Below are 14,090 nucleotides of genomic sequence, written 5' to 3' on the forward strand. Positions count from 1 at the left end.
GGGCAACGCCTGTTCCCGCTGCTCTACGCCTTCGGCCGCATATGAAATGAGCCTCATGGACGAGTTAACAATAAAAAAGAGGGTAGTCATCTGTGCGCCAACAGTCGGGGCCAACGCCTCAGGTAGGTTACCAACAAGAGAGTCATTTAGCTCTTTGAGAAGATCCCTTTGGAGCCTCGTAAAATGACATAAGTAGTTTAGCGACCGTAAGGCAAAGGCCGCTGCAGACAGGGTACGGTTCCGCACCTATCCATACTCCTAGAATCCTTATTAGGAGGATGAACAGACGTCGAACCCTCTGCCCCGCCCTGCTGTGTGGCAGAAGCCGCCACCAAAGCATCTACAGGCACACCCTTTGTGAGAAACTCCTTCTGGGGCTGACAAAATTTATTGGGCCTCGCAGGCACCGGTTCCACAGAATCAGGGTGTTCCCACGCCTTGAGAAACCAAATCAAGGAGTTCATCAAGGGTGGAGACACCCAGGAGGCGGAAGGCTGGGCCCCAAAGGCCTTGAGGAAGACTGACTCCTCAGCTGAAGGGGTTTTGGCTTGCCAGTCACCTCTCTGTCTCAGAATCTCCAAGATATCTGAGAAGGAGATATCATCCGAAGATGATTTGGGGACCCTTCTGCCATCGAGGTCAGTATCCGATGTAATAGACTCATCTTGGGAGTCTACGTGCTTCCTCTTACACAATTTCTTCCGTGGGGTTCGTCCGAAGCAGTTTCGGACGGACCACCCGAAGAAGGAACCCTGATGGGGTATCCTCAGGCCCTGGGGCCCGCTGCCGGGGCTGCAACACAACAGAGGCACCAGTCTCCAAATCTAGGGACGGTGGGGTAGAATCTTGCTGAACCGGCAAAGGCATGGCCAGCTGCTCCTCATGGCCTCAAAGGCCGGACCTCCAGAATCCAAGGAGGTCACTGGTCTAGAGGCCACGATGGCACTGGGAATTCCAGCAGCCGATGCTCCGAGAGGAAGACTAGGCACCAAGCACCCAATCCCAAAGTATTCCCTCGGCCCGGCTGAAGAGGTCGCAGTACCAAACCCTGAACCGGAGGACAGGGTAGGAAGCACAGTCGGAACCGAGACCTCGAAGGGGTCTCTGCTCCGACCGTATGGCTCCGCTTTGCTCCACCACCACCGACTCCAATGGCTCCGAGGAGGTTGGAGGAGGAATCGAATGTGTTGGAGGGGGGATCGGCTCCGAAGCTAACTGTGCTGGAGCCGAGACCAATTTAGTAAACACTGGAGATTGGAATAGCCTCTGTAAAACCCTATCCAGGTCCGAATCTGAAAGTCTCGATGATTTAGAGGAGGTAGACAATCGAGAAGACTTTCCTCTCGGCCCGAGAGAAGGGGACCGGCTCAAACGGCTCCAATGCTATCGGCGCCGACTCCACCACAGCATGGACCACCATCGGCACCGAAGGAGCCTTCTCCGGAGCCGAGGGGGAAGAGTCTGAGCTGCACACTTCCACCGGCTCTGAAGCCATTGGAACCGATGGAGGTGATTCACCTCTCGATACTCCAACTTGCGGCTCGAAGGCAATGGAGCCGAGGTAGGAGGTATCGAGGCAGACCTTCACCCTCGGCCCTGAAGTCAGTGGAGCCGAGGAAGAAGAGGTCAATTTTGTCTTTTTAGAAGTCGGCTCCGACGGACTTGTCGGAGCCGACGATCTTTTCTTTTTGGAAGCAACAGGAAGATCTAAGGCTTCCTCAAAAGAAGGCTTGATAAGCCCTTTCAATATTAATTTGTTCTTGCGTTCTTGAAGAACTCTAGATGAGAACGCATGACAGACGCTACAAGTCTCTTGCAGATGTTTCGGCCCCAAACAATACACACATACTGAATGACTGTCTGTAATGGACATTTTATATTTGCACCGAGTGCATTTCTTAAAACCTGACTTTTGTTCCTTAGACATGATACAGGTCACAACAAGTACAACTCTAAGGAAAAACTATTCTACCACAACAAGTATAGCACTACACACAAATTGCGCCAACTGAAAAGCGCGAGACACACTGGCGCGAGTACTGTGAAAGTTTACCTCACAACAATTTGAAAATTAAACGGCCCAAAGCCCTCTAATTTAAACGGGCTTTGCCCAAAAAAACAACTAACCAAAGGTTAATAAAAACTAAAAGCACTCAAAAGGTAGGGCAAAGGCCCTCTAACTTAAACGGGCCTTGCCCGACTGAACAAATTAAATTTTTTTAGACACAAGCACTCAACAAAAACAATAAGAACTAGTAAGAAATAGCTGTTAAAACAGCTGTTTGGTTAATATGGACAAAAATTCCCTAGGTCAAGGACCAATAAGGTAAAAGAACCACTTAGCTCCAGCCAAGTCGAGACCACGTCCAGCTTGTTAAGCGGCAAACGAGATCTGGGGAAGCAGGTGTAGTGCATCCTGGGATAGGGAGTAGCCCAGCCAATGAGAGACTTCGTGCTAGTGTATTAGTTGCCGAGTCGGAGCCGATGGATCGGCTCCGAACCCATCTGTTGTGAATGTAGGCGAGATAGGATCCCATTACATCTTATGTTTCTGTCATAAAATTAAACTGTGGATGTTGTTTCCCCAAAGGGAACTTATCTGCCTAGCAGTGCAGAAAAACTAGCTGAATGTTGATCCTCAAATGTTTTTCAAGAGAAGTGTTCTTCGGCAGCAAAAAAAGCTCTGAATGGCTTGGCTCCAGTTCTGCTCTAAATGTCAATGGTCTGGACACACAAAAGGTGCTTTTAAGCTTTGGAAGCTGGCTAGCTGTTACATCCTGTGTAACATATAACACATATAGCTAAGGCTACTGCAGCAGTGATCAAATGATGAAAATCATAGGATCATAGGAAGTTACCAGGCTAAAGGCCCTAGGGCCCTTACAAGCCTAGCCAAGTTCTACCCTTATTTCCATGATCAGCACCTACTGCCTCTGTCCAAGACGGACACAGGTGGAACCCCCTGGGTAAATTTACTGTTACCTATCTAATCGTCCAGACTGCAATTGAAGAGGGCCAATGACATGCTCTGTTTGACATGAAGTGGGAGTCTATTGCAAAGGTGTGGTAACCTCTGGGAGACAAATCTGTCCCTTAAGCAAGTTCTATTAATGTCACATGCCAAGTTAAGGTCTTCAGAGTGAGTAACCAGTGTACCGCTTGACTTAAAGAGACTCATCATTTCTAGTAAAGCAAGGTCAGAGATTGCCTTGTATGCAAGGCAGAGATTGCTTCTAAGTAGTTTGTCTGAAACAGAATAAAGTGACAGTGACTTCAGATGATCCATATAGACAGATGCTGAAGACCTAGAATTTTCCTTGTGAGGAACCTTTGTAGTCTCTACAATTACTGCAGGTGCTTCGAAACATACATACCAAAAAGGGCGTTGTACTCAGTTATTGGCCTGAAGATGGAAGAGTACAGGGAGGTTATAACTTCTTTTTTTCGGGAGGCAATGCCCTTACTTATGAGATGAACACTATGGAATGCCCTTCTTGCCACTGTAGAGACATGGTGGTCAAAGGGGAGGTTGCTGTCAACCTGTGTGCCCAGGTCTCTCACCACTGTGTGCATACTTAAGGTGTTGCTATTGATGTGGTAGTAGGAACATCACCCTTAGTGAAAGGGATGATAATACATTTTTTGTATTGAGTTTAAGGCCATGACTTTGGCACCAATCATTTGTTTGTGTAAGACTCTCTTGTAGGATGTTGACATCATTTGGAGAGTCAATCATCATTCCCAGTTTGCAGTCATCAGCAAACTTTGTCAGCCAAAGACCTTCAGTTTTTGCTTGTACATCAGAGAAGTAGATTCCAAACAGTAGAGGTCCCAGAAAGTACAGTTTGTACACTTACCATAAATGTAGATGTTCGAGTGTATTCACTGTTGCAGTCATTACATTTGGGTTATCTGCTTGCAGGTAGCCCTCAGTCGGCCTGATTAACAAAGTCTTGGGTCTTGCATCGGTTGCTGTCCCTTCTTCCATGACGTCAGGTCGTCAGAGGTATAAAACATGCAACCAAAGCCATTACATCAGTTTTTCTTGCCCCAGATGTCAGGTGCCCCCCTAATGGGAAGCAATTAAATATAAAAGCACAAAGATATACCTCCAACAAAAAAGCAAATACACCAAAAAGGTTTTAAGCATAGTAAAGGAAAGTAGAGGTATAGCCAAAAGAAGTTAGGGGGCTTTAGGTAGGGTAACCAGGACTGCAATACTGAATACACTCGAACATCTACATTTATGGTAAGTGTACACACCTGTACTATGTTCTTCGTGTTTCACTGTTGCAGTCATTACATTTGGGTAAATTCCCAAAGCTATGGTTGGGAGGAGGAATTTAGATAGCATTAGGGCCAGCTATAAGGCCCTGCAAGACTGCAGTGGCAAAGCCAGCTCTGGATTTAGAGAAAATTGGCAAATGATAATGCTTGGTGAAAGTATGTACAGAACTCCAGGTAGCAGCTTCTAGGATGTCCCTGGTAGGGACGCCTCTGGGAAAGGCTGTAGAGGCAGATTCAGCCCTAGTGGAGTGAGGTCTGATCCCCTGGGGGATAGGTTTTCCATGGCGCTTATAGCAGAAATGAATGCAATGGCTTATCCGTTTAGAAATGGTTTGCTTTGATATAGCCTTCCCCTCTGCCCCTGCAGCAAATGCCACCAGCAGTTGTTCAGATTTCCTTTGAGGTTTAGTCCTGTCCAAGTAGAATCTAAGTTGTCTGTGGACATCTAAGGAATGCAGCATCTGTTCCCCTTTACTCTGTGGATTGGGAAAGAAGGTTGGCAAATGAATGGACTGATTAAGAGCCACACTGGATACCACCTTGGGCATGAAGGATGGATTAGTTCTGAGGGACACCCTGTCCACATGAAAGATGATGAAAGGCTCCACTGCCATAAGGGCCTGTAATTCAGATACCCTTCTAGCTGAAGTGATTGCTAAAAGGAAAGCTGTTTTCCAAGAAAGAAATTTTAAGTCTGCAGTAGCAGCTGGCTCGAAAGGAGGTAGAGTGAGTTTCTCCAAGACAAAGTTAAGGTCCCAGGCTGGGGTTGGAGCTCTCCTGGGTGGTCTCAAATTTTTGGCCCCTCTGAGGAACTGCTTCAGCAGTGGATGAGAGAAGAGGGGAGGTTCTGTGTTATAATGAGCTGAAATGGTTGAGGCATGGATTTTAATGGAGGAAAAAGACAGGCCCTTGTGAAGCATCTCAGTTAAACATTGTAAAATCTGAGGTAAAATGGGTGCTGCTGTGCTCATCCCTTGAGATTGGTTCCGGGAACATAATATTTTCCATTTTTCAGCATAAGATTTTCTAGAACTAGGTCTCCTTGCCTCTAAAATGATATCCATCACAGGTTTGCTGAGGGATGGCAAAGGAGAGATTAAGTAATTAGCCAGGCTGCAAGGTTCAGTGTTAGACGCTGAGGGTGCAGAATCTGGTTCTCCTGCTGAGACAGCAGGGAAGGAGTCTGAGGCAGGTGTCATGGAGATAACTGTGACACACTGCGCAGGAGGGGGTACCAGTGTTGGTGCGGCCAGTCTGGAGCAATCAAAATCATCCTTGGTTTGTCCTATTTGATTTTTAGTAGTACTTTGGAGAGCAGAGGCAGAGAGGGGAAGGCATAGACTGATTTTTCCAGGTGAAGGACAGAGCATCCACTTTCCAGGCTTGTTTGTGGGGGGTCCTTGTGCAAAATTTGTCCAATAGATAGTTCTGGGAAGAGGCAAACAGGTCTATATCTGGGCTCCCCCGTTTGCTTGTCAACATGTTGAAAATCCTTGGTTCCAGTTTCCACTCATGTGGGTCCATGAGGTTTTTGCTTAGTCTGTCTGCCAGTGTATTTAATTTTCCTGGCAGGAATTGAGCTTGTAGGTACACTTGGTAGCTCAAGGCTGTGTTCCACAATACCATGGCTAGTCTGCAGAGGGAGTAAGATGTGTACCCCCCTGCTTGTTTATGTACCACATAACAGTGGTGTTGTGCGTCTTTACCATTAGTTGTCCAGGAAGAATGTGGTCCTTGAAGGCTGGCAGAGCATTCTGTACAGCTAACATTTCTTTTTGATTGATAGGCAGGTGCATTTGAATTGGGTTCCATTTGCACTTCCCTGCCAGGTGAGCCCCCCATGCATAGTCTGATGCATCTGCTGCTAAAGTTTGGGCAGCAGGGGGTAGCATGAAAGGTAGTCCCTTGTTTTGGTGGCAGGCCTCCAAAAGTTTCCCCAACGGGGTACTTAGCTTTTGTTGAAGACTTCGGTTCTGAAACTCGAAAACGAAAATTTCAGGAGTCAGCCGACCAGCACTTGCGAACTTCTGCTTCAGGCACCGCATGGCAAGAAAGACTGATGTAATGGCGTCGGCTGCATGTTTTATACCACTGACGACCTGACGTCATGGAAGAAGGGACAGCAACCGACGCACGACCCAAGAATTTGTTAATCAGGCCGACTGAGGGCTACCTGCAAGCAGATAACCCAAATGTAATGACTGCAACAGTGAAACACGAAGAACATTTGATCCCCGTGGAACACCACTGGTTACAGGTCTGCTGTTGGAGATGGATTCCCTTATTTTGACTATATGGGTTCTATCAGCAAGCTAGTTAGCAATCCATCTAATGATATAAGGGTTGATACCTAGCTGGGTGAATTTGTCAATGATGCCTGAGTGGGGTAGTGTCAAATGCTTGGCTAAGTCTAGGCAGGCTGTATGCACAGATTTCTCCTCATCCAGGGTCTTGGTGACTGGCTCGAAGAAGTCCACTAGGTTTAACAGGCATGACCTCCCTTTGACAAATCCAAACTGAGTAGAGTCAAGTGTTTGGAGATTACCTATATCTTTGTTTATAAGTTTCACGATAATTCGTTCCATGGCCTTGAAGATAAGTCTGTCAGGCTACCAGGCCTATAGTTCCCGGGGTCAGAGGAAGCACCACCTTTGCGCAATGGAATAATGGTGGCCAATTTCCATTCAGCTGGGACGAAGCCGGTGCTTAGACTATAATTGAAAAGGGTACCGAATGGTGTTGCTAATTCTTGTTGGAGCCCATGTAGGACACGGCCTAGGATGTTATCAGGTCCCGTAGATGTTGTGTTCCTGGCCTGCTGTTTAGAGAAACAAGGTAGGGGACAGGTGGCAGGGATGTCATGGGGTACGTGTGGCAGGGACAGGGGAGTGAAACTTTCACAGAACCTGTCAGCCAGCTGATTAGCTATGTCCACAGGCTCAGTATATGTGGTATCATTAACTACCAGCTCTGGGTCTTTCCTTTTAGGTTACGGGTGTAACTAAAAAATGCTTTATGGTTGTCTTTAGTTGAGGAAGCTAATATGGATTCATAGTTTACTTTGGAGGACTTCACAAGACGACTTATTCACTTGTTTAAGCTGATGAGGGAGTGATTCTTACTCTTAGATGACAATTTCTTCCTCTTACTGTAAAGCCTGTTAACAGCAGTTGTTTAACAAACAGGTTTGCTCTTCTTTCACGAGCTTGTTTTGGTTCTATCAGGTACAGCCAATTCATTGCAGTTATACAGGTGTTTGTATAAAGCACTGGTGTAGAACTCAGCATAGTTGCCAGTTCCATCTGAGGGGGGTGGTGCAGAGAAGCTATTTTTGATACTTAAAAAAAGATACATGTCTCAATGTCTAGGTATGAGATGTCCAACAAGGTATTAGCTTATACAGAGAGGGAAATATTCTGTCAAAGCAGGAAGACATACTAAAGATCAAAAGGACACTATCAAGCCATAACTAATGTACTATGCGTAGTACTAATATAACATTTGTGAAAAAGTATCTGTTAGGTTGCTAGATGGTTATAAAAATTATCTAAGATCAGAAAAGTAAACAACAATGTCAAGAAAGGCTGATAGGGAAGTGTGTGTGTGTCTGTGTGTTTATATATAAAACCACCACAAGCATAATACGGAACCATAAGACTAACGGGGGTTGCATAAAGATGAGGTATGGAAAACAAGAAAGCAGGTAAAGACTGGAGGGATGTTGATTCTTGAAGGAGCTAACAAGACTTCCCTCACAAAATGGGTAGTAAATAAACCATTTGCCACAACAACTGCAAGATGTTATGCAACTTCAAATGAAGGTGCTAGAGAATAAGAGTGGGGGCTCATCAATTAGTGTGTAGCCTTACATACAGATGTAAACTAAACAGCTAGCTGAAACGGTACTCAGTCAAAACAGTGTCAGGCCCATGACAGCTAACACACTCATATTTTGACATGTTTTCTGTCTCTGAATGTTAACCAGATTCATCTTCAGTCAAGGCCCGATGTTCTTCGTCTCCCATTGCTGCAGTCCTGACATAGAGGTATTCCGCTGCCCACCATCGGCCCGAATACCAAAGGGCTAGAACCGGCGTCGGTCATCGGCGCTCGAGACTGACATCAGTATGTGTCAGTACAAATGCGCATGACCGACGCCATAACCTCAGTCTTTCTTGCCGCATGGTCCCTAAGCAGAAGCAGCATTTGCAAGTGCCGTTTGGTGTTCTGGAATTGTCGGTTTTCGAGTTTCAGACCGGAGACCAAGTTGGGCTAAGTACCCCTTTGGGGACATTTTTGTCTTTTTCTTGCCTCAGTATTGACGGATGTCAGAAAAAGTTAATAACTGTATTTCTTGTGGGAAACAGATTCCTCATAGGGATTACCATTCACTCTGCATTCCTTGTTTAGGGCCTGAGCACGACGTTGTTGGGTGTCGCTTTTGTGCTACTTTTAACAAGCGTACTATTAAACGTCGGTTAGACTGTGCTAGGCTAGTGTTTGGTAAACGTTGTAATTATAACATGCCGTCGGATTCTCCGACGACTGGTTCTTCTAAGAAACGCAAAGAAAAGTCTTTGCGGTCCAAACAGGATGAGGCGGCCACTCCGGACGCCGGTTCTGTAGTGCCACTGGCTACTTCAGCGGCTCCTTCTGAAAGTTTACCTGAGTCTCAAGGGGAGCCTTTGTTACTGCAGGAAGTGGCTTCTCCTGTGTTAGGCCAGGCTGAGGGTGCTTCTCTAATGTCAGTGGTTCCCTCCCCTCATAGGGTAGTTAGGCCTCCTCCTTCTCATAGCAAAGCCCATTCTAAGTCTAAGTCTGCCCCTGTTGGTGCGTGTCCCCAGGGTCCAGCTCCTAGGAAGCACATGTTAAAGATGGCTGAAGATTTGATTACTTTAATTAGGGGTTCTATGCCCCCTCTGCGAAGAGGCCCAGGGTAGAGCCAGAGTTGGAGGGTTTATTCAGTCTTCCAATGAGTCAGATTCCTCTGTAGAAGAACTTCAGGATTTCCCTCCCTATTCTGATTCGGAGGCTGAGGACTCTACTCCTTCTGCGTCCCCTCCAGAAGATTTTTCTTTCTCTGAGACTTTGCATTCCATGAGGGAACATTTCAAATGGGAGGGCCAGGATTATTCTGATTCCCGTAAAAGACTGAGAGAATTCTTGTTTTTGCCTCAGCATAGGCCCTTGGCTATTCCCCCTGTGCTGGATGCTGTTCAGGATGTGTTTTCTGAGGCGGTCCTTAACCCAGATTCTCTGCCTCCTGCCCCGGTTAAACCAGACAGATACTACAGGGTTCCGGAAGCTCACAAGTACTTATATAAGAGTCTTAGGGCTGATCCAGAAACTATTACTCAAGGCCCCAAAGGGGTTAGGGCTTCTGTGGTTAAGAATCCAGTTCCTCTGGACAAGGATGCTAGGGCCCTGGATAGGTGGGGTAAAAAACTGTATACCTCTTCTACTTTGGCTATGAGAGCTTTAAATTGTCAGTTTCATATGCTTCGGTATCAAAATTATTTGCTGGGCCAATTGAAATGTAAAGTAGATGCTTTAGCTGAAGGTATTGAATGTAAGGAGCTTCAGGATTTAGTGCATGCTTCAGACCAAGTTGGTAAGCATTCTTTGCAGTGTGGTTTTGATGCTTTACAGGCTTCTTCCAGGGTGGCTGCTACTAGTTCAGTCATTCGTAGGCATGCTTGGCTTAAAGATCAGACCTTGTCAGAGCATGTTAAGGCTCGAATTATGGATGCTCCTCTACAATCTGATGTTCTTTTTGGTCCTCCAGTAGAGTCAGTTTTAAAACAAATGGAGGAAAAAGCTAAGTCTATGCAGACAGTTAAGGATTTTTTACAGGTTCAGCCCCCTAAGTTCAGTAGGAATTGGCCTGCTAAGGGTTGGTCTTTCCCTCTTCGGATTATCAGTCTAGGGGCAGGTCGAGACGAGGTAGGGGTAGGGCTTCCTCTCAGGGCCCTGTTACTTCTAGGTCTTTGAGTTCTTCTACCCCTTCTGCTGGGGAGGGCAGGGGTCAGTCCTTCCGGAAACAGACCCAATGACCCGTGTCTTCAGCTGCCGGACTCTCCCTTGCTGGCAGCCCTCTGGGAGGAAAACTGAGATTTTTCAAAAGGAATTGGCATTTGGTTACCCAAGACAAATGGGTATTGGACATAATAAATCGAGGCTACAAATTTTATTTTCACACATTCCCTCCTTTCAAAGGTATGCGGATGTGCCTCGTCAGCAAAAACTGGAAGCGCAGACTCAAATTTCTTCTCTGCTTCAGTTGGAAGCAATACAGGAAGTACCTTCTGCAGAAAGAGGCACGGGGTTTTATTCCCGTCTTTTCTTTGTGCCAAAGAAAGGAAATACTTGGAGACCAATTCTGGACTTGTCCATTCTAAATACCTTTCTGGAAATTCCAAAATTCAAGATGTTAACACTGCAACAGCTGTTACCTATGCTGGGCAAAGATCACTGGATGGTGACTCTGGATCTCAAAGAGGCCTATCTTCACATTCCTATCAGGCCCAGTTGCAGGAAATTCCTGAGGTTTCGGAATAGGAATTTGCATTATCAGTTCTCTGCATTGCCCTTTGGCTTGTCTACTGCCCAGGGTATTCACGAAAGTCCTGGCTCCAGTAATAGCTTTTCTCAGGCTAGCAGGAATTCAAATTTATCCTTATCTGGACGACTGTTTGATTCTGGCTCAAGGCAAGCACGAACTTCTTCAACATCTGCAGTATGTAATGACAGTTTTCAGATGCCTAGGGTATTCTGTGAACGAAATAAAGTCCAGTCTAGTACCCTCACAAGAGATGTGTTTTCTGGGTGTGAAACTGAATACAGCTGCTCAGATGGCATTTCTTACCCCGGACAAACAAAGGAATCTTCACCTATACTTCCAACAGCTATCAGTAATGTCCAGGCTGACTGCAAGGACAGTCCTTCAAGCCTTGGGGTTCATGGCATCTTGCATTCTAGTACTTCCCAATGCCAAACTGCATATGAGGAAGCTACAATGGTATCTCAAGAACGTTTGGACTCAACACTGCCACGATTTGGACACTGTCATTCGGATCCTACCTTGCATTCAGAGAGAATTTCTGTGGTGGGCTCAGGAATGTCACCTAAACAAGGGGCTCTCTGTGACCCAACCAGAGGCAAGTCAGATATTAACGACAGACACCTCGAGTCAGCCTGGGGAGCTCATTTCAGAGGAAAATGGATTCAAGACCTTTGGGCCCCAGAGCTACTTCACTTGCATATCAACATGAAAGAGATGCTGGCAGTTCAATTTGCCTTGGAGGGATTCAAAGCCTACTTCAACCAGGACTGGTGTTGATTCGAACAGACAACACGACGGTCATGTGGTACATCAACAAGCAAGGGGGAACTCATTCTTACCCTCTTTGCAGACAAGCAATGCTGTTGTGGGAAACTGCTTTGAATCTGCACATCACTCTTCGAGCACAGTTTCTGCCAGGAGCACAAAATTCTTTAGCAGATGTTCTGAGCAGACAGATTGTGGATCCTCACGAATGGAAATTGGACCCTCAGGTATTTCTTCAGTTGACAATGGCTTGGGGAACTCCGGACATAGATCTGTTTGCTTCTCCTCTGAATTTCCAACTGCCACTGTTTTGCACAAGGCTATTTCATCCGAAAGCCTGGAAAATAGATGCACTATCCTTCAGTTGGAGCAACCTTCACGTGTATGCTTTTCCTCCTTTGCCTCTTCTTCCACAGGTGCTGTTGAAAGTCAGGAGGGACAAGCCTTGCATGATCCTTATAGCACCGGATTGGCCTCGTCAGCATTGGTACCCTCTGTTGAGGAGCTTGATTCATGTACCACTTTGGCCATTGCCACAGATTCCTCATTTATTGTCTCAGGAGAACAATCATTTTCTCAATGTCAGGGTGCACTCCCTGCGCCTGACAGCCTGGCGCATTCTGTTTTAGAGAAGGAGGACCTTCAGCTCCCTCAACAAGTTTTGGATGTTATTTTGGAAGCCAGGCGTCCTAGTACTCGGAAAGTTTATGCTGGTAAATGGAAGAGATTTTTTCTTTGGATTTCAGCTAAAGGCTTTGATGTCGAATTGCCTAATTTGAGTTGTACGTTGCAATATTTGACTGTTTTATTGGACAAGGGTTTGTCCTTCTCTTCTGTAAAAGTGCATGCTGCAGCTATTTCTGCTCACTATGATTGTGACCCTCCTTTATTTTCACATCCCCTGGTTAAACAGTTTCTTAGAGGGGCAAAGAATATCAGACCCCCACGGAGAGCTCCTACTCCTACCTGGGATCTAAATTTTGTTTTGGAAAAGCTGACTCTGCCTCCTTTTGAACCTGCAGCTACAGCTGAATTGCAGTTCTTGTCTTGGAAGACTGCTTTTTTGTTGGCTATTACTTCTGCTAGAAGGGTATCTGAATTACAGGCCCTCATGGCAGTGGAACCTTTTCTGATTTTTCACAATGACAGGGTTTCCTTACGTACTAATCCTACTTTTCTGCCTAAAGTGATTTCTAATGTGGCATTGAACCAGTCTATACATTTGCCTACGTTTTATGCTAACCCCCAAAATGACGGGGAAAAAGTGTTGCATTCTTTGGATGTACATAGGCAGTTGAGGTATTATTTGAGCAGAACCAAAGAGTTCAGGAGTTCTCAACAATTATTTGTTTCTTTTGCTTTGACTTCACGAGGGAAAGCTGTCTCGAAACAAACTATTTCCAAGTGGATTAGCCATTGTATTGCTTTTTGTTACTCTCATCATGGTAAGGATGTTCCAGTTGGGATCAGGCCTCATTCTACTAGGGCTACGGCCGCTTCTACTGCTTTTTTGAGAGGGGTAGCTACTAAAGACATTCTAGAAGCAGCTACTTGGAGTTCTGTACATACCTTTACAAAGCATTATCATTTACCTCTTTATTCTAGGTCTAGGGCTGGGTTTGCCTCTGCAATCTTACAGGGCATGTCTGCAGCTCCTACTGCTATTTAGTTGACCAGCCTCCCTTTTTTTTTCCGTTGCTCTGGGATTCTACCCCTATGTCAGGACTGCAGCAATGGGAGACGAAGAACATAGTACAGTTTTGTACCTACCATAAATGTAGATGTTCGAGGATCTCCATTGCTGCAGTCCAATTTTCCCTCCCTCCTTCCCCCTTTTTCTTTTTAGGTTGAGGTTTGGGTGGTGTTTTTTTTTTTACATTCTGACGTCTGAGGCAAGAAAGACTGAGGTTATGGCGTCGGTCATGCGCATTTGTACTGACACGTACTGATGTCAGTCTCGAGCGCCGATGACCGACGCCGGTTCTAGCCCTTTGGTATTCGGGCCGATGGTGGGCAGCGGAATACCCCTATGTCAGGACTGCAGCAATGGAGATCCTCGAACATCTACATTTATGGTAGGTACAAAACTGTACTTTTCCTCAAACAGTAGCAAATGAAAGTATCAATAAATAACATTTGGACTAATTAGTAATCTATTAAATGCAGTATTATATCAGTTTATTTCACAAATGTGCAACAACCAGTGATACAAGTCTACTTTAGAGTGATCTCAGTGGAGTTTACTTTTTCTCAGGTCTTAAGGACTCTCTTCATGAAGAGTAGTAAATGAAACAGTTGCATTGTGGGTGTTCAATATAAATTTTATACCTGAATATTCAGGAAAAAGTAGAAGCTGTGTTTCATCTGAAGCTTCTAAACATTTTCCAAAATTGTGCTTTACAACCTGTCTTGTAAAATGGTGCAGCTGTCTGACCTCCGGATTTTATTAAGGCAAAACAAATTTAGGTCAGGGTCA

The 14,090-nt window shown here is 45.6% G+C and overlaps 1 protein-coding gene across 1 annotated transcript in view; it reads right to left on the minus strand.

The window, feature by feature from the left end:
• The window catches only part of COL24A1 (collagen type XXIV alpha 1 chain), a 3,617,818-nt gene that overhangs the window by 2,883,712 nt on the left and 720,016 nt on the right, over positions 1-14,090 (minus strand). The gene's annotated exons all lie outside the window — the stretch shown is intronic.

This window comes from Protopterus annectens, chromosome 10.part0 (genome assembly GCF_019279795.1).
Source record: "Protopterus annectens isolate FY-2018-M chromosome 10.part0, PAN1.0, whole genome shotgun sequence".
In the NCBI taxonomy this organism is placed as follows: Eukaryota; Metazoa; Chordata; order Ceratodontiformes; family Protopteridae; genus Protopterus; species Protopterus annectens.